Below are 21,865 nucleotides of genomic sequence, written 5' to 3' on the forward strand. Positions count from 1 at the left end.
TTTTGTGGGCAAAAGCGACTCTGAATATATCCCAATAACTTACTCCTAATAAAGCATACAGTTTCTAAGTAAACATGAAGCATGATTAGATATATTATCAGTTGTCACAGAGAAATCCTCAAGATCTTTCACAGAGCAAAAATAAAATACTCTACACTTCCAATGAACAGAAATCAAAACACAACATTTAAAAACCCATTCCACTTTGAAATCATAAACTTATTTACTTTAATTTTGGGTCACAAAGAGATTCCATTACAGAACTTCAAAGTATTTTTAAAGAATCATACTAAACATTACATACTAAACATCAATTTGGTGAGATATAGTTAAACCAATGATAAGAAAGCAACACTAAGCTATGAATGTTTAGGCTAATGTAATTAAGTCATGGAAACAAATAATGACTAATGTCTTAAATAACTATAAAATTTTAACTATATTAAAAACAGAAGGAGGTAAGAAAATAAATATTCAAAATCATATAAAGGAAATGATAACTATTTCTCATACACCAGCTAATCTAATTCTGAAAAACAGTAGATAGAATGAACAGCAGGGAAATGTAAGCAAAACAAAGATGTAAAACCATCCTGAACAATTATCATAACTTTATGCAAAGCCATTTGAAAAGCTACATAGAACGGAGAATTATCCTGGGAAACATAGTTTTCTAGGACTGCCCCTAGCAGATACAGAATGTTTGACACATCAATAATCAGAAGAGAATTAGCACACCAACATTCACAAAGGATTGTTGACAAGAATATCCAGGTCTTAATTTCCCTTACCAAGAATTCTATCAAAACTTTAGAGACAAGATATACTCGATACTCCCAGGGCAAAAATTGTAGCTTCTTTTCAGAAATGCCCAAGAAAAATTACACTAAGATAACTTCCTACCAACCTCACCCATGAATTTGGCTGCAAATGTTACTGAATGTAATTTAGTGATGTATTTGCAAAGAACATATTGTGACTAGATAGGACTTATGTGATAAATGTAATGATAGTTCAATTTAAGAAAATCTATTGATAATTTTTGCATATCGACAAATATAAAAGAATAAAGAAAATATTTCAGTACCTGATACATCCAGAAGAAATGACTGATAATAATTATCTTCTTAAAATGATAGGATATACAAATTTCATTGCAAAAGTCAGTGTCCTACCTGGTGTACATCAGAGGCCTGCCTGATAAGATCAAGAACAGGACTAGAATGTTCCTTCCCCTGCTATTTACTAATACTGCCTTGGAGATAACAGACACAGCACGCAGTTAGACAGAATCATTTTTAGGTACCTCATCAGGGTGATATGATTTTATATCTGAAAAGCCCTAAAGCTTCAGAGTTAAAACAAAATCAGTTGGTAAGAACATTTTGTTATTAGAGGAATATAAAATTAACATCTAAATATCAATAATATTTGCATATAGCAAACAATACCTGCTGGTTAACAAATACCTTAAAAAGTCTTCTGTTTCTATGTTTACAATAGCATAAATAAAATCTTAGAAATAAGCTTAATATGACTTAAAAAAAAAACTTATACGAAGAAAACTTCCAAAAACTTCTAGAGGGTCTGGAAAGATGACTGAGTGATTGCAAACACTTGGTTCTCCTTGAAAGAATGGAGTCTACACTCATCTCCAAACATGTGTACACAACCAGCTGTAATTCCAGTTCCAGAGACTCACATCTTCTTCTGGCCTTTGAGGGCACACAGCATACATACATATGCAGAAAAATCAAAGCACACACAAAATAATAAATATTTTTTAAATCTTATGGAAGAAACCAAAACCTTAGACAAATATAAAGACCTTCAGTTTGGGTAAGAAAACTCAAAAATGCTCACAATTTGAATGCTAATTCTCCCCAAGTTAAAATATAAATTTATCTTACTAAGAATGTTTTATTCTGAAATGACCAAATTGATAACAAAATACATAAAGAAGAAGGAAGGAGCAACAATCATTAGGGCTCCAAGAAGGAAGTATAGCAGAGCAAATGCAACTCTACAAGAGGAAATCCGGATCAGATGTGAGAAACCACTTCCATTAGTGAATGAGATGACAAACGCAACAAATAGAAAAGTGAGTGTAAAATGAAACTAATGGACTCATAGAAAATGATTAAGGTGGTGTCTCAAATGACTTGGGAAGTATGTATGCTTTAGTAAGATGATTGTTGGGAAAAACAGATTGCTTCATTATTTTCTGAGACTCTTTCTTAATTCATTCCATACAGATCTCTCAGTTGTTCCACCCTGAAGAGAAAATGAGACTAAAAACAAAATGTAAAATGACAGTTCTCATAGTTAAAACAAACAATATGATTACAGTAAAAAGATCAGGAGAACTGAGAAGCATAAAGTTTCTCATCTGGAAACGAGAATCACATTGACAAGGTTTGAAAAAAAGATGCAGCTCTCTGAGAAATGAGGAACAGGACCTCAAGAGGTGATACATGGCACTGTGGGACCCCAATATGAGGAGCAAACACAAGGTACCATTCTTTTTCCCTACTACACTTCTCCATGTTGAAGGTAATGATATCTTCACATATGTTGATACCTATCAAATTTTACTATAACTGGAGCAATTTTTGGTGAGGACAGCTTTAAAGAAAGCCTCCGTGTTCCCTAGGAAGACAACTCAAGACAGTGAGTGTAAAAGAGGAGAAGTAGTAGGTCAAGACTTGTAATTGCAAATACAGAGGCCCTGGACTTCATCTGTCCTTCACAACTCTGCTTTCTCATCTACTGTAAAATGGTGGCCCCTGATTTCTCTATCTGGTCTCCTGTGAATTCTCCATTAGAAGCACAGAAACCAAGACTGATGTCATAGTTGGGAGAGGAGGAAACTTGGGAAAGCTCCCACGACTGAATTTCTGTGAGGAAATAGGAAATCTATAAAGGATTCCTGAAATCATTTCTATTTCTTATGTGTGGTAATAAGGTACAGTGAACAAAAAAATATACGGTTCTAATGAAATTATGATTGTATGCTATCTAAAATTTTAGCCATGTGGCTTATTATGTGTATAGCAGAGTTTGAGTAATAAGCGAGCACATACTGATTGTAGAATTCTATTAACATTTCTGCATGTTTAAAGGTTTTAATAAAATTTTAATACCACATTTATTATCTTTTTGCTCAGGTTGACTTACAGTGTTTATATAAGCTTAAGTTTCATTTGTCTGTTCTCTGTTCCATTCTGTTGGCATACTTACATCTCAGTGAGATAAAAAAAAATTAGCAGTCTTTAATAGTTTGAGATTTTTCTAACGAACAAAAATATTTTTCTTTATTTACTTTCAGTGTCTTCAAAGTCTTTATAAAAGTATTTTCATAAATTAATTACATAATTTAGCCATGTAAAATTCAATTATTATGTCAAAGACTCAGTAGTATAAAATCAGTTTTGTGAACCCCTTTGAGAGTGTTTTTCCCTGTAAGTAGCTTTTGGTTTTCAACTGTATTTGTTTTTTAATTTACCTGGAGATTTTTTATCTGTTTGTTTTGCTGAACTTAAAGACATTATTGGTGCAGTGGAATCATGTTTTTCCTTCTCTTGGTGATATTTGTTTTTGTATGCAGGGTTGCTAGTCATATTCTTGGATGACGAAAGTGAGTCTATGTAGTTAATGTTAGGTTCATATGCAGTTATGTTCTACTTTTTTTCTTAGATACAAGCTGCATCCTACTCTAATCTTATCAGAAAATTTCACTAACACTTGGGCCGAGAGGAGAAAGACATCTGAATTAGACAATGCATGTTCCCTTACATTTAATCATTACTGCATAGAAGCAGGATATGTTGATATTATGGAGAAGTAGGATTTTGAAGAGCAAAATGTGTGTGTGTGTGTGTGTGTGTGTGTGTGTGTGTGTGTGTGTTCTGTATTTTCTGAGATGACTGAATAAAATCTGATCATTACATATTACAAATTAAAAGTAAAACTTTTTTTTTCCTGAAGGATAACCTTTGCCTATATTTTCTATGGTGTTCTCTTTATCTGAGTATTCTCGAGAGAATATACTGAGATAGCAACAGTAAAAAGGGCTGTAAAACTTTCAACAAATTAAACATCAATAGGTCTTTTCCTCTGTGCTTTCATTAATTCTGTAGAAGCCGTTCTCATGTAACTTGCTGTACCAATCAAGATATCAGTGAAGCCAAGCGGTGGTGGCTCATGCCTTTAATCCCAGCACTTGGGAGGCAGAGGCAGACAGATCTCTGAGTTCAAGGCAAGCCTGGTCTACAGAGTGAGATCCAGGACAGGCACCAAAACTACATAGAGAAAACTTGTCTTGAAAACAAAAACAAAAACCCCATTAATATTTGCTCGTATAATCACATAAATTATTATTATTATTTTTATTGTTTTTAGAGACAGAATTTCTCTGTGTAACAGTTCTGGGTGTCCTAGAACTTGCTTCGTAGACCAGGCTGACCTCAAACTCACAGAGATCGGGCTATCTCTGAGATAAAGACATGGGTCACCACTGCCCAGCTCACAGGAATTATTTTTCATGCCACTTTAACTTGACAATTCCTCAAATATTTTTGTAACATCTATAATTAAATCTTTTCCAGGCTTAAAGTTTTCAGTCTGCTTTACTCTTTACATGTCTGGCATTAAACCCCTGTCCCTTCTCTATTTCTCCTTCTCTATTCCTCAAGAATGAATTGTTTTATGATTTCCCTTTGAAAGCGCGTTGTCAAAATTTATAAAGATAGACAAGAAAGAAAACACTCTTCTCCTTGTTCAGGGCATGTGTTAATCCATAAGAAGTTAGACTGGATTGGAGGAAACAATATTGGTGCCAGAGTTAAACTGATGTTAATATGAGCTGGAATTCAAAAGATCATGAAATGTAGTGGGTAGCCATTCCAGCTTGGATCTCAGATATTGGAGAAATTATTTTGGCCACTCCACGTAGTTAAAAGGATATTTACTTAATGGCGTAACTCACAAATTAAGTAATGGGTAGGTCGCAGGGTCTGGGGAAGGTGTAACGCAGTCCAGCAGTGTTCTCCGCTGTCTACCTTCACCGTTCAGCGTCCCGGCACCGAGAGCGCACAGAGAGAGCGCTCACCCATCCAGCTCTCAGGTCCCCAGGCGCCTCCCTTCGCCCCGCCTCGTAGGCGTGACAGTTGCCAGAGTCTCAATGGGGGTTGGAACTTCCAGATCCAAGCTAGAATGGCTACCCACTACAATGAAACCTCTTTTTTATATTTTTGTGATTGTGTCTGTATCCTCAAACTGGCAAGAAAAAATAAGTAAAATTCAATCAGGAATTGTGAGGCTCTTTCACACAATTTCCTCACTTTAGAAATCATGAGGTTTAGAAGTCCATACATTGCAGGACTTGCCAAGATTTTACAGGTGGTTGTGATGGAATCCAACTTGTACATCTGGCTGTTTATTTTTGGTTTGATCCCCAACTTCGTCTCTTTACAAATGGTTATCTGGTTATTAGTGTATTGAAAGTTGACTTGAATGATTTAGTCACAGTTTTCCTTCTCGTGTGTTTCATATTTTGCTGTGAAAGTCATGACAAGATGCTTTAGTAATAGGAATTAGAGGAAATGTCTGTGTCATAAGATTTCATCTAAGAGTCCTGCATCAGCTAAGCCCTCTGGACATTCAATATCATTTGCTAAGGTTTCTATTGTGTTTTCTTTAGCCACACTGGATAATTTAAGAGTAACTCTTAAAAAATCATTAAAGTAGCCTTAGCCCTCGAGTTATAATACAAGCATGGATTTCATCCAGATTTGTTCTACAGTAAACAAAATTTTCTGTCTCAAAAATTGACCCTATATAGCACATACAGGTTTTGGAATTACTGTGTATTGATTGTGGATGGCCTACTATTTTTTTCTGTGCTAATAATGGAAATTAGAGTAGATTACTGATTTTGGCAGGTGATTGTGAAAATCTGCATGCCACATATTGGAGAACAAGGTGGAGAAGAGATCATGATTCCTTATGGAATATTCTGTAGGACCTCAGGCATATGACAGACATAGGAGCTGGTCTGTGAGTAACCAACAGTGTCTCCTTTTCAGTACGGTTGGTGGGTACCATCTCTCTGCCAGGGCAGCAGTCCAAACTGAATTAAGGGAACCCACAAGCTTTATTTTAGCAGTGAGTGAATGTCTTTCTCTCTTAGAAAAAGGGAAGTGTGTAGATTTAAAAGTAAAACAAGGGAAATGGTAAAAAAAAAAAAATCGATTGAATTCGCAAACATGTACCTGTTTACATGGACTGATTCTTACTGAGAAAAAACAGGACCTGCAGTAAACAAATATGCCCAAGCATACAAGGTTGGACTTACACATAACACCCACCCCCCACACACAGACACACACACAGACACACACACACACACACACACACACACACACGTACATACAAACTGAAACTCTATATTCATGGTTCCCTCCCTGTACTCCTCCTTTCTTTCTCTTGTCTTCTCACCAGCTCCTCATACTGTAAATTGTCTCACAGCTATAGGATAACACCACGTGGCTCCTTCAATTCCATGCCTAAGTCATGGATGTAAACCAGCGCATTAATGTTACCATGGTTTACTAACATGCATCATGGCTCCAGAGTAGCCTGCTGTCTGAACAGTGCATTTACCTTATGAGCCAATGAGCAGTTTACCTTGTTCCCAATTTATAAACTATGCAATGTTTCAACCTCTAATTTTGCAAACAAATAAGCATACACACATATCAACTAAATGCCACTTTGTTTCTATTATGTTTATAGAAATTATGTTTTAAAGCTATATTTTTAATTTATCCTTAAACAGTTAGTTGCTAATACCATTTAGTAACCAGGCATTAACTTTGAAGCCCATTTATGGATTCAAAAGAAGAAACTACATCTCTATACTTTATTTTCCTGTCTCTCTCCTCTTCATGCACCTCTCTGCTGCCTCTTCCTTTTTTTAAGAGATTTTACAGGAGGTCCTTGTAAAATACCATTGCCATTTAAAATCCTCTGCTCAAAGAAATTGGGGAATCTGACTGAAAGGTCTTTCACACTCAGACTGTGTAGAGTCTGAGATAATCTAGATTTCAATTGTTATTCTTCTTTGAATGTCTCCTCTTTATGGCGCTCAATATGGGACTCAATGGTAATTTACTTTAGTTTCTGAACATGATGATGTCCCATTGCCTGACTGAAGTGATTTGATCACAATACTTTTTGGGGGGAGGAAGATTCCCATTGGATGGCAAATAGTGGCTCTCATAGCACTACTCTGTGACCCTAATGACAGGAAATTTTACTTTCAGTTGATACCATGTCTTCATCACTGAAACTTCTATCTTTGTTTCTGGTTCTGTCTTTTAGCCTATCACACAAGATACAGCTCCTGTTTTCATAGGATGAAGGTACAAGAATGGAGCAAGTCAGTTCCTAGACACTGGGTACCTAGCAAAACTCTGTTATGACAAGGGAGAAAGAAAATAGTATCTCCTGTCTCACAGTGCAGAGAGATAAAGGACAATAATTTTCAAAACTCTATTCATAATAAGTGGCATGAAGTTTATGACTTAGTCCTTTTCTATCATAGGAAAAATATAAACCCCTAGGAGGAAGGCATGCATTCAGTGTGTATTTCCCATTTAGAATTCACTTGGTGATCTCTGGTTGAGGTGGTCGGCACAACCAACTGTTTACATATATATATATATTTACATAATATTTTTACAGAAATAAATTCTAATTTGAAATACTCTTTAGCATATCAAGGCTTCTTGAGTTTCTTCCTCAAATTTTCTCCTTTTCCCATTTATTTTCATTTTCTTTGCATCTTAACCCAGAAAGTGACCTACTTTCTTATTTAATACCTAAGAATTTACATACTTTATCCTTAGTAAAGTTTCAAAATAATCTTTTTGTTGCTATACTTTGATGGGTTTGATATAAGCTTTGAATAAAATATATTCACTGTTCATTTCCTGTCTTCAGAGAGCTATGCTTAAGTGAGTTGATTTCGTAGATAAGATGAAAATTGATACATTTTATGGATAAAATAACCAATTCTCTAAAGTGGCACATTCAGTATGCAGTATGGGATTCCCAAGCATGCGGGTCTCAGTGTGGTTAGTGTAAGAGGACATCACACTGATACACCATGAAGCACCCAGGGAGTTCATATGAAGATAAACTAAAAGGATACATGCTGGGACCTAGGCCAAGGGCCTTCATTACAATATCGCTTAGCTGGTCCAAAGAAGACTAGACTTTCTCACTACAAAAAGGTTGGGTCATGAAACTGTGATCTCAAAGATCATAACCTCCTAAAAACTCTGTCATTCAGGATTCTCTGAATTGACAACCAATATTTATTTTACCTACTGAACTTTTCAAGAAAAACCAAGGTCTTTCTGATTCAGTGTGAGTTCTTTCTGCCTCATACTTCACATAAGGAAGACATCTAGGAGTTAATTACCAGTTAATGTTCAAAGAAACAAAAAGTAACAAGACACAGCACACACAAATCTTACCCATAGACAATGAAGGCAGAACATATGGAGGAGCTATGATTTCATTTAAAAGGTGTCCTATCTTCCTTACATTTATAAGAGACAAAGAACCCTAGTGCCTAGCTCTTATATTTTGCCACATTTTAAATTGTTAATTTACTTTCTATCTGTGAAAGTTTGATGATGGAATAACAGAAAGTAGCAATGTGAGTGGAATCTGTCCTGAGAGCAAAGTGAACAAAATCATGATGTAATGATGTGGCTAACACAACACTCATGCTCAACAGCCCTTATTCAGAGGTAAACTATTCGTGGAGCTAAGATTGAACAGGTATACAAAAACTCACTAGGGGAGATCTAGCACTGTGTGAAATAAAACCAGTTTACTAACAATCTATGGAATGCTAGATGCTGATGTGGTGAACAGAGAGCAAGGTGCACTGGTCACCAGACAGGGTGGCATGAGGACTTAGCAGGAAATAGGCAAGCACCATGATAAAAAATCGCAGCAACACTGTATTTTTACCAGTCCAACTAGAAAAAGGAAAGGAAGCTACTTTCTATGTATTTAAAATGTATTTTAATATTTATTGTTTTGAGTTCCCAGTAGAAGAAAAAGATAGTGTCATTGTTTCTTTCCACAAAGTTATCAAGCTTATATGACATATAGGTCATAAACTAAAGGCCTTCAGAGAAAGCTATAGCATCAGGTGTACATGCCTCATGATATTTTTTCTGGTGAGTTCAAAGCAGAGTTTTATTTGGAGAACGATGTCATGGCATTAAAGATGCACTTCATAGACTAGATCAGATGGGGAAAAACAAGAGAAATTTCTGTCCCAAATTCTGTTTTGATGCTCAAAGAATATTTACTTTTCCAAAGCATACTGGGAACCCCAGTGAACAGAAAAGTTTTACTTTATGGCTATTGAACTGATAGCTAAAACTAATACTAAAATAAAATTACTAATTCTATGAAAAGCTGGCTGAGTGAAGTAAATGTCATGAAGTGTATCAGAGGACTACCGAATTTCTCAAAACAACAGCAACTCGGGTTATTTTCTGGAGTTATTTGGAAGTTGCAAGCAGAGCCATCTATAACCAATTCAACTATAATTTCAGTGGTAAAAATAGAAAGAAGGAAAAAAAATCTCAACAACCATAACAACAACAGAAGCAGAAAGTAACTAGCATTGAGTTGTACATTAATTGAAAACAGTTGTAATCTGTGCCACTAAGGTGAGTCTGGGTGAAAAAGAATGGCTTGTGACATGCTACACTGGGCAGGAGGGGCGGATGCATTGAAGAATGACCTTAGAATCAGAGGCTCAAGGTTTTACTCAGAAGAAAAATAATATCCATGTAGTCCATTTGTCTTAGTCAACCTAGGTTGCTACAACAAATTACCATGGACTTCGTGGCTTTTAGGCAATATACTTCATTCTCACTGTTCTAGAGGCTGAAAGTCTGGAATCAGAGTGCTATCCTGGCAAGGCACTGGTGAATTTGTATTCCAGGTCTCACATGGCTGGTTTCTTGTGTTCACCTGGCAGGGAACAGAGATGGGAAAGGTTAGATCTCTGTATCTTTATGTTTGGAAATAAGATCTCCACCCTGGCCTCACTTCTGTCAATCATCACCCAGTTTGTTAGAATTTTGACATGAATTTGAGATCATCAATTAATAGTACCCATCTTTGGTTCTACAAATGTATGTCTTTCTCACATGTTGAATACACTGTTTGCATCCTTCCAGCTACAGCATCAACTTCAAACTCTAAACTGCAAGTCTTATCAAACATCCTAAAAAGCATGTATAGGTAAGGTGATAGGCACTCCATCCTTAGGCAAAATTCTTCTCCAGCTTGAAGTCTATAAAACTAAACAAGTTAAATCTTTCCAAAATAAAATTGTGGGGTAGGTATTGCACAGTTATTTTCAATCAAAAAGGAAGACAGTAAACAAGGAAGGCAGGATAGATTCGCACAAAATCCAAACCTCAGCAAGAAAAATCTCATGAGACTTAAGGTCTGAGAACAACCTGTTTTAGTTCAATGTTCTGCTATCCAGACCATCTTTGGCTGTGAACCCATCCACTAGATCCACCAAGATGGCAAAGCTGAAGCTTTTCTCAAGGCCAGAGACCTGCTAGTCATTGCTCACATTGGGCAACCCCATCCCTAAAGCTAACAGCATCATTTAGCCTATCAAAAAGAAGACAGTGCCTGTACCTGTGGAATAAAAACAGCAGCCCTGATGATTTATGAGTTGATTTGCTGGTCCTTCTTCTCTAATATTAAAAAACAACACAGATTCAACTGAATTTAGTGCTGAATTACTCTATGATTCCAAAAGATCAAATAAATTAGTCAACCCTCCCTCATTCCTTATTCTCACTTTCTCTTTGAGTTAGAAGTTATAGGACCCTTCAGGAGTATCTAATTGAGTATGGAATCCACATCATCTTAATATCAAAGCATTCTATGGCCATGCACTTAATTTTCTTCTATAATAATCATACTTTCTGTTTCCTTGTTTCTTTTGCTCAATATAAATTAGCTGAGGATTTTTCTAAATCTTTCCATTTTACTCTTTGCTTAATAATTCCACATTTTTACATGAATAGATTTGTTATATTCTATACTTTCCACAATAATAACAAAACTCAGTAGAGGTTAAACATAATTTCTGGACCCAATACTATTCTATCTTCTATCCATTTCTTTACTTTTACATCATACTATACTCAATCAGAAGATTCCAAGCCACCCTTTTACCATTTTGTTTTGGAATCTTAGCTAATTGGAATATTCAACTTAATCTTTATAAATTGTACTATTATAAATCATTAGACATGAACATAACATATTTTTGCTTTTGTTACCTTATAGTCAGGATTGCCTTTTCCCCATTTCTATGTGAGTATTTATTAGAACGGCTTCTATTGTCCACCTTTCTACCAATGTTCTGCCTATAATGATCAATGAACCATGCCTCCTCTAAGAAATGAGAAGGGTCTTGGTGCCCTTCCTCATTGCCTTCTGAGGTGTCCCTAGAATCTCCTTTAAAAATCATTTCCTAGCAACCTTGGCTCCTTCGCCGTGCATCATAAAACTCCTGAAGCCTATGTCTGAATTTATTTCAAAGCTGTCTCCATGTTTTCAGATATTTGTTATAGCAATGCCTCAATTTCTGTTGGAACAAATTCCTAACTTTTTCAAGGTGCTATGAAAAAAAAAAAAAACAAAAACACCATATCCTTGTTGGCATAAAAACACCACTTTGAAGGCTCAGAGAACATTGTAGAAAAGAGGGCTAAAAGATGTGAGAGCCAAATGATTAAGAAGGGAACTGGGAATCCCATGTATTGTATAGCACACAACCATTATTGCAAACCATGATCAACTGTGGACAACTGCATTGAGTCTCTAGAAGAATGAGCCAATTAACAGCCAGTTGTGAATAGAAGAGGGACGTGTGGGATTCATAACCCTCACTATTAGATTCAGTGAAAGAAGTGTCACTGTCTCAAGTTACATATTCACTGATGACTCTGTCAATGCCTAATTCAATGCACTATTCAATCTTCACAAACACGTCCCTGTCTACACTAATGGGTCACAACACAAAACCAAAAGTCATGAATCTTGGAAAGGGAAAGATAGAGTGGGGGTGGAGGTGAAGAGACTGGGAGATGATGGAGTGGAGGAAGAAGGCAACCAGAATGTGTTATACATATGCATAAAGTTGTCAAAGAATTAACAACAAAAAAAAGAAAGCAATAAAAACATAGACATGAAGACTGTCAAAAACAAGCAATCAAGCAAAAATAACAAATCGCAAGGGGATGAAAAACAAACAGTAGAAAGATATATCTACAAGCTAAAGTTTGGGTTGAGGGTATCAGTTTAGCTGCCTTATCAGGAGAGACCACTTCTGACTGATGATCCAATTTTCATTGTGTCCTCATGTGTCAGAAAACAAAGATCAAAAAATGCAAAATTTTTAGGTATCCTTTCATTATATAAAGTACTAATTTCAATCATGAAGATCTAGCCCTGTGATGTGATTATCTTCCCAAGGCCCCACCTCCTATTATCATCATATTGAGACATTATGATTTTCAATACATGAGTTTGTCAAGCAGAAAAACATAAATATTCAGTCAGTTACAACAAGTAAATAACATGGATAAGCATAGAGTTCTTAGTTTTAGTTTAGATAAAACTATATTCATGAATTCAAAGCAAAGCTCAGAAATTCTAAATGATAAATAATTCTTGCTATCAAACACAACTCATCAGGGAATATGGCTGTATCAAGGAAAGCATTAACTAGTAGGAACCATTGCAAACAGAAGAGACTTGAGGTTTCTCTAATAATAAATTGGATCTCAATCTGAGAGAAGAGCATTTGATTTCTAGTTAGTAATTGGTAACCTAAAATACCGATTAGGCTTAATGGTCAAGTAGAGAAGTTCACATCTTTTTGGGCTGTTTAACTCCAAGATTCAAAGCTTAACTTTCAATGTAAGGGAATTTGAAACTCTAGCAGACAACTGTTTATTTTAAGATCTATTACAAACTAGTTTCATGGATACTGAGTGAGAAGTTAATTCACAAAAGCCAGAGCGGTCCCATTTTCTAAATTATCAGCAAATTACTACAGAAATGAAACAGAGAAGAACAAAAAGAAATTAGAAGTATATTAAGTAAATACTATATTTGCTTAATTTAATTAAAACATGTATATCCTGTGATCTTGGAAGGGTGTCTCAGTGATAGAGCCGTTACCTAGAACTACAAGTCATGAATTCAATCACCAACACCTCAAAATAAATGAAGAACATGAAATTCAATTTGAACATTTATATTTCAGTGGAAAACTTCCCTGACTACAATCCATGACTCAACCTAGTGTACACAGGGTTCAGGTTCATTCTTACATACATCAGTATTTATTTAGTGACACTTCACAAAATTGTAGTCACTTTCATTGTTACTTCAGCACATACTTTTCAAATATTCCTATATATATATATATATATATATATATATATAATATATATATATATATATATGTCACTTGGGTTTTAATGTGGAAAGTAAAACAATAGCCCCAAAACCCTCTATTAATTATTTTAAAAGACATAATAAGTATATGTAGGTGACAGATTTTTTTATATGAAATGTATCGTGGAATGTTTCTTTGAAGAAATGATTAAAAAAAAAAAAAACTAATGAAGAGAAAACCAAGATGAAACCTTGAGAAGATTCCATGAATCTTCTAGATTCCAGAAATCTAGCAGATGAAAGCACAGTGCTGCTGAGGCCAGGGTGTGTGTGAATAACAACAAAGTAATCATTCAGTTTTGATGACATGTATAAAACAAGAAAAAAGTCAAATACTAATTTAGGAGGAATGTAAAAAAGACAGAGATTTATTTATTACTTATTGCTTTGTGACTTTTTGTATTTACTTCCAGGTACAAGTGAAAGCCTTTGATGATTTAGATAGAAGCATGGCACAACTTTTCTTGATACAAAATGATTCTAAATTATGTACAAAGAATAAGCTTATGTGGTAATGATTAAAAATAAAGCAACACATTAAAAAAACACAAAATACTGTTTGCTTTGATCTAGGAGTATATTGGTTAAGATGCTAAGAAAAGGACAGAGCTAAATAACTGGTACAGCAAAACACAGCAGAATACCTCATGACTCCGGTGTGGAGTATGGAGAAAAGAATGACAACGATAATCCCCAAACTTGTCCTTAGCAACAAGAGGGTGGTGGTGGCATTTACTGTGATAAAACTCATTGGGTTGGAGTAATGTTGATGGCAAATCCAGGTAAAGCTTCTGATAAGCTGCAGAAGAAACATGTAGCAGACATCATCGGAGAGATATAAACCAATGAACAAACAAAAGACAATTGTGATGCAACATTTATAAGACTGAGAAAGAGCACTAGTATATTGGTAGGTAAAACACAAAAATAGACACTGAATGCCAAGTGGGAAAACAGCTGCCTGAAGAAGGCAGAAGGCAATAGTTACCATCTAGCTGCATCTGTGTACTATTAAGTACAATAGACCATTCTCTGTCTTCACAAACAACTGAAAAATAAGATAGCCTCTTTAAAATAATTCAGGCATTAGAGGGTAACTATACAGGCCCAATCATTCTGGGATTTAAAAAAAAAAAAAGGAAATGGTAAGATCTTTTGATGATCCCAGGGAACTATCAGAGTCAGTTGTCAGGCTCAGGAGTTGAGAGTAAAGCACACAGAAAATCCTTGAGGTGACGGGAGCAATCAGAGCCCAGATAGGTCAAGGTGACTGGAGTGTTCAGGGAAGACTACCAGAGAAGAGTAGTGAGACTGAGTAGGCATTCCTTCACTCCATAAGAAATTCATCTCCACTACCACCCTTCCAGGAGTGCAGTGCTGAAAGGAAAACAAGGAACGGATAATAACAACAAAATGAAGTCTACAGGCCTTCTCCTGCAAGAAGTCCTCTACCTTTTCTTAAAAATTAGAGGGCACAAATTTATTGAATAATAATCCAGTGGACAACCAGTGATACACAGATTTGAATGAAATAAGGCCATCCTAGAAAATGTTTACTCTATTCCTAGATATCTTAAAATAAGGATCAATTCATTAACTATCTTTTTCTGGGGGTAAAAATAATAACATTCAAAAACACAAAATTCAAAAATGAAAAATCACATCAGTGTGAGCAACAGCTAAAACAGAAGCATTCCCTGAAGAGACTCAGGAATGCTGAATGAAATGATCCTGGTAAAAAGGTTCCTTTATTCAGGATAGTGAACACAAGTGTGTGAACACAAGGAAAGAGAAGTGACAGATAAGAAAGGAGACATATGAGGAAAATACAAAAACTGCAAGAATATGGATTCTGAATGGGATTACTATCAGATAGATCCCAGCCAAAAACAAAACAGGTATGCTTACACAGAAAACTCACCTAAGAAAAGAACCTTGGAGAGAAAGAATGAACATCAGAATTTGTGGGAAAAAAAAGCAGTGTTATGTGCATAAAATGAAAGGCATACGAGAGTGGGTATGTGATGCTAAAAGCCATCCGAGGAGTCAGAACTCAAGTTTTTCAAATTTATGAAAGTATAAACACTCATACTCAAGACATTCAACAAATCCTATGAGGAATTAAAGTGAAGCAACCAAAGCAAATCATAATCAAATTGCTAACAATCAGGTGACAAGTCTTAGAGGCAGCGAGAAAATAAAATACATAATGTCTTAGCAGAAAGTTTAAAATTACCAAAGAGAACTTATAAAAATCTAAGTCAAGAACAACACAATAGATTGATATGTCTAACATGCCAAATGGAAAAAATTCCACCTATTCTGTTAGCACAGATTTACTATCCAATGAGCATACCTTTCAAAAATGGTAATGAAATACTTTTCAGAGAAGCAAAAGGTGTAGTAATTTATCACTGTTAGAATTTCACTATAAAGAAATTACTAAAGAATGCTCTGAAGGAATTTGAAAAATGACATTGACTGGGAACTGATGCCAACAAGATATAAGAAAAGCAAAGAAAATTATACATATATATAGAATACAAAAGTATCTTAATAATTTAACCACTTTAAAAGACTCTTTACAAGCTGCAGCTCACTTGGTAGAGTGACTGTCAATAATTCATGAGGCCCTGGGTTCAATCTGAAGCATATGTAAGCCCTACATATGTAACTGTTACATAACTGTAACTTCTGTACTAAGGATGTGGAGGCAGGAGGATCAAAAGTTCATGGTCATCCTCAGCAACAAAATGAATTTGAAGTCATCTTGGACAACATAAGATTGTATCTCAGAAATGAATTAATTAATAATATAAATAAATAATATATGAATAAAAAACTAACTAAAAAAGAATGAAAACATGAATTTCATAGTGAAGAGAGATATAAAATGCCTGGAAAAATGTCAGAAATAGGAAGGAAGTAAAGGTTAGATTGTTACATACCAACTGGAAGTCATGGTTTACTCAAGTGTAAAATGATATAAAACTAATTTATGATAGTTCAAAAATTTAAAACAAAACATATATAAAGTTGTCAGTAATGAAGAAATAAAATCATAGTAACTCAATACAAATCAAGTCATCAATAATGACATCAAATGGAATATTTAAATGCTCACATACAAAATATAGATTGTCAAGTCAGATAAAAATATTCAACTTTAATGAAATCACCAAGAAATTTACTTTACATACAGAAGTACATAGATTAAAAGGAAAGTATGAAAAAGATACTCAGCATTAAACAAGAAGTAAATGCTCAGTATTACTACTTCAGGAACCAATGCTGAATGTGAGGGATAACAGAGCTATAAAATGGCTTTGAGTAGCTGTGTGCAGGAAGCAGGGACCCAGACAGACTGGGTGCAGTATCAGTATGAACAGTACAGCATGCAGTAACAGTATGAGAAGTACAAGATTTTCAACAAGTGAGCATCATATACGAGTATAAAGGAGCCAGTTGCTCTATTGGTTCTGTGGCAAGGGCTGCTCTGGCTGGTCAGTTTGTTCTAAGAATTGTGAAAGATAGGATCTTATTAAAGAAGATTCTTACAGAGAGTATGCTGAAACAGAAACAGTGAGTGCTTGGATTTGTGGTGGGTTGAAGGAGTATGTTCCCCCATAGGCTCTTTTTTTATTATTTAAAAAAATTATCAATTTTTACCTACCAACCTCAGATCCCTCTCTCATCCCTTCTCCTGCTCCTCCAACCCCTGCCTAATCCCTGCTCCCTACCCACCCCTCATCCCCATTTCCAAAAGGGTAAGTTCTCCCACGGAGGGACAGCAAAGCCTGGTGCATTCAGTTGAGGCTGGACCAAGCTCCTCCCCTCTGCCTTGAGGCTCATGTTTTTGAACACTTTATCCCCAGTGTGGGATACTGTTTGGGATGTTTGAGAGAGAAGCCTTGTGGGAGGAAGTATGTCACTGGAGGCAGGTTTTGAGAGTTTCAAGGCTTATGCCTTTTCCAGTTTGATCTTTATGATTCTTGCTCGAGATTCAAGACATGATCTCTCAGCCTTTGCTCTGACCACCATGCAACCTTCAGCCATGTCACTTCCTGTCATACCTCCAAGCCATAGTGGTTTTTATCCATCTAGAACTGTAAGCTCAAATAAACTCTTTGTTCTGTAAGTTACTTTGGCCACAGTATTTTATCACAGGAACAAAAAATGACTAGTAGAAAGAGCAAGACAATTTCCTGTGCCAAAGGCTTTTTGCTTGAAATGGAGACGAAGGTTGTCCTTGTGCAGGATGGTACACCTTTGGTGATTCACAGGTTCCGAGAAGAAGAACCTTTGCGTTCTCTAGACTGATTATGTTCCAATCATTCAGGTTGGCTACAACTGTGGCATGAAAGAGGCAGAGCTGTGGGAAAGGGACAAGGTCAACACCTAGCTAGACAATAGAGTAATTGTTCATTTATGGAATCATCTGAAAAATGAAAACCTAAGTGTTACACAGAACTTTTGTGAACCAGAGCAGCAAATTAACAGATAAACTTCAGTGCCTGGGAAAATTCACCAAACAGCATTGTATCAGCCACTTCAATATTATAAATACACCATAACTGAGCCGTGTCTAAAGAATAGCTCCCAACTCAACAGTGTTGAGAGCTCCAGCTTAGCTACACCAACAAGCATTCTAAATGGACCTCCCTATGGTGGTACCCTAAAGAGAACCTCTCTTAAGAGACAGGTGAAAACTACTGGATCAGTTTCTCCATGTTAATCACTTTCAGGTATCACAGTAGAGACTTTTACATGCATAAAAAATTCACTTGGGCGGCTTATTGTATTTTATATGTGTCTGTGTCAGCATATGCTAATGTGAGTGGAGGTGCTTACAGAATCTAGAAATGTTGGATCCTCTGGAGCTTGAAATACAGACAGTTGTGAGCTTCTCAACTTTGGTCCTAGAAACGAAACTCTTTTTTCTCTCATTGATGGACATTAGCATTGAATCTACAGATGTGTGTGTGGTGGTGGTGGTGGTGTGTGTGTGTGTGTGTGCGTGTTTTAAGAAAAACTATGGAAGTCGGAAATTTACTAAGGGGTAATGAGGAAGGTCTTTGAAGGGGTAGGGGGAGAGATAATGCACTATTATAAAGAGTTAGAAGGAAGTAATGGATCAGGAAATGTTAAAGAGGTAGGGGGACAGAAGGGTAGAATAAGCATGGGGGTGATAGAGGAATGATAAATAAAACAAAAGGCCTTTGGAATAAGTAATAGAAAACTACTAGCTTAGAATCTTTCTAAAATACACATAAATATACATACAAAAATAAATCAAATAGTTACCCTATAATATGGTAACAATGCTTCAATTAGATGCCTGAGGCTAACAGATAAATAGCCCAGTGCAAGGAATGGGTTGCCCCTTTTCAAGTCATTGGCAAGTGAGGTCTCATAGATTCCCAAACATTACAGAGTATTTTCAATACTAGTGTTACCCTCCAGAGCTTGATGGTAAGATTATATTGCTGAAGACCTTACAAACTTGATGTGTAGTACATGGAAAAATCTAGCTGGTGCTCACACGAAAGCTTTTTCTTACTGGCTAACTTTCACGGTGTTGAAAGATGATGTGTACATTACTAGAGGAGAAAAGTAATTATGAATCTTATCCATCTATGAATTCTATGGGCTATAATAATGACTGCTCTGGCAAAGAATCCCATTGGAACAATAGTAGCCCTGCTTGCTCATGCATAAGTGTATTTGTGTGCTGATTATATAAGCTTTGAGTTTTTTTTCTGTTAATGACTGTTTCTCATGTATAACATTTTGGGTGGAAGGCTAAACAGTGGATGGGTGCTGTGGATACAAAGAAATCGTAATCACATGGAACTGTTCACAAGGCCTGACTTACAGCATCTATTTCTGTTTTCTTAATTGCATGTTGCTTTTTAAGCATTAGTATTTAGGTATAACACTTGTTGTTTATCCAACAAGGATCCACAGCATTTATTTAGACCACCCTAATGTTCCTTTGAGGTGGCCAAATGTAAACTGATGAACTTAAAGTGGAGCAATTTTGCAAAAAGAACTCAGTGTGTCAGGAATTTGGGTTGTTCTATAAGGGTTTTCATCATAGTAACTTGCCAAATCAATGTCCTTTATGTACTTCTTTAACAACACTGCCAGTAGACAAATATGGATTCTTTTTTTTCCTTTTTGCTAACTTAAAAAGAAGACGTGAATGTCAAAGGGTTGCTTTAAATAAATGATAAAATTTATATGAAATATGAATGGGCCTAATCCTTAAATTTCAAAATGCATAAATCATAAACCCTCCGCAACCATGATGAAGTGTTGACAAGTCCAGTCTTCAACAAGTCTTGTACCACTAACCACCACTGCAGTGAGATCACGAGTACCGCCCATCTCATGTTCAGCAGACATCCTTTGCTGACACCTCCTCATCTCATCTTCTGGGGAGTGCTGCCACCCTGCCTTCTGTGGTGTTTTCTGAGCACTAGATGGACCATGTGAGAAAGCTGACCCTTTTAGGGGAGTAGAGGGAGCTTCCTTTTATCCAGTGATGTAGCCATGGTGATGTTGTCCTTGATCTATCTAGTACATAACCACCACCCATGCTTGGTAAAGAACATCTACTTGAACTCAGTGGGTCACACACCAAAACAAACTAACAAACAAACAAACAAACAAAAACAACCAACCAAAAATATGGAAGGAGACTTGTGAAGATGAGTTTTTAGCAAAAGAGGAATGGGGATAAAAAGGGGAATTGGGGGTAAAAAAATGAAAATCCATTATATAAAGGCATGAAACAGACAAACAGTTTTAAAGTGTTTAAAAATATGGAACTGAAAGTAAAGTGTTACATATTGGTAACATTAGCTGGCTACTCCAACATTCTCTGCACAACAAGTAATGGAGCATATAGACTCAAGTCAGTAAAGACACTGAGAAATCAAAGATACCATTTATCAATTGAGTCCAAAGTCAATGTACACTTGCTGTACTCTACAACAGAATATGGGTTATTCTTTTGTGCACCCAGAACATTCTCCAAGACATTAATTGATACATTGAAATGGATTGTGGTCATACTAGATATTCTCATAGCTAATAACAAAAAGATTTCTCAATAATCTCACAACAAAGACAACAGAATAGGAAAGCCTCTGGCTTCTCCCTGAGAAGGAGAAGATTGGAATGTGTGTCTAACAGTGAGCCTTTTTTTGAGGATCACACAAGAAACTTGTTTCTGTCTTGACTAGACCAATACTGATAGAGAGGACACAGAACTACAGGTCACTGGAAACACATTGGTTCACACTACCATATATTTAATCACTATTCCCCTCTCCTTAGAGTGGTAGAGGAGACGGGAGAAAATCCCTGGCTCCTAGTTTCTCAATGAAAATAAACATTGGACCAGGTATCTTTCAGCTTTCCTAGGTTGCTAAAGGACTAATTTTTATCTCAGAAATCATAGTGTCCCCTACATATTCTAAATGCCAGAGTCCCACCAAGAACTATCAGTCAGAAGCAAGTGCAGAACTTAACCTACAACCAGACACCAGGGACGTGATTCCAAATAAGAAGCCACCAGATCTTATGTAATTGGACATTATAATTACAAATACAGTGAAAATAAAGCTATGTAATTTTTTTTGTTGAGTCCTTCATAATGCTATTCAGGATGATAAATGTTGTTATTGATCAGTAAAAAGTAACACATAAACACTAGGAGATATGGCTATTTTTTTCAAATATATAAAATGGCAAAAATGACTCCAAATAATTTAAGCATTTGTTATCAATCATACTGGCACTTTTGACTGAAAATGAAATAAGATACTAAAATGTATATTGACTCAAAAAAGATAGCATGATCATCAAAAAGAACAGATGTAGCTATGATCAAAAACACCGAAGACACCTTATTCTGGAGAGGATGTGGAGCTAGGGGAACTCTCCTCCACTGCTGGTGGGAATGCTTGTACAACCACTTTGGAAATCAATATGGTGCTTTCTTAGAAAATTGAGAATCAATCTCCCCCAAGATCCAGCTATACCCCTCTTGGGCATATACCCAAGGAATGCTTAATCATAGCACAAGGGCACTTGCTCAGTTATGTTCATATCAGCATTGTTTGTAATAGCCAGAACCTGGAAACAGCCTAGATGCCCTTCAACAGAAAAATGGGTAAATAAAATGTGGTACATATACACAATGGAATACTACTCAGCAGAGAAAAACAATGACATCATGAGGTTTGCAGGCAAATGGGTGGAT

The sequence above is a fragment of the Peromyscus leucopus genome, chromosome 17, assembly GCF_004664715.2.
Source record: "Peromyscus leucopus breed LL Stock chromosome 17, UCI_PerLeu_2.1, whole genome shotgun sequence".
Taxonomy (NCBI): Eukaryota; Metazoa; Chordata; class Mammalia; order Rodentia; family Cricetidae; genus Peromyscus; species Peromyscus leucopus.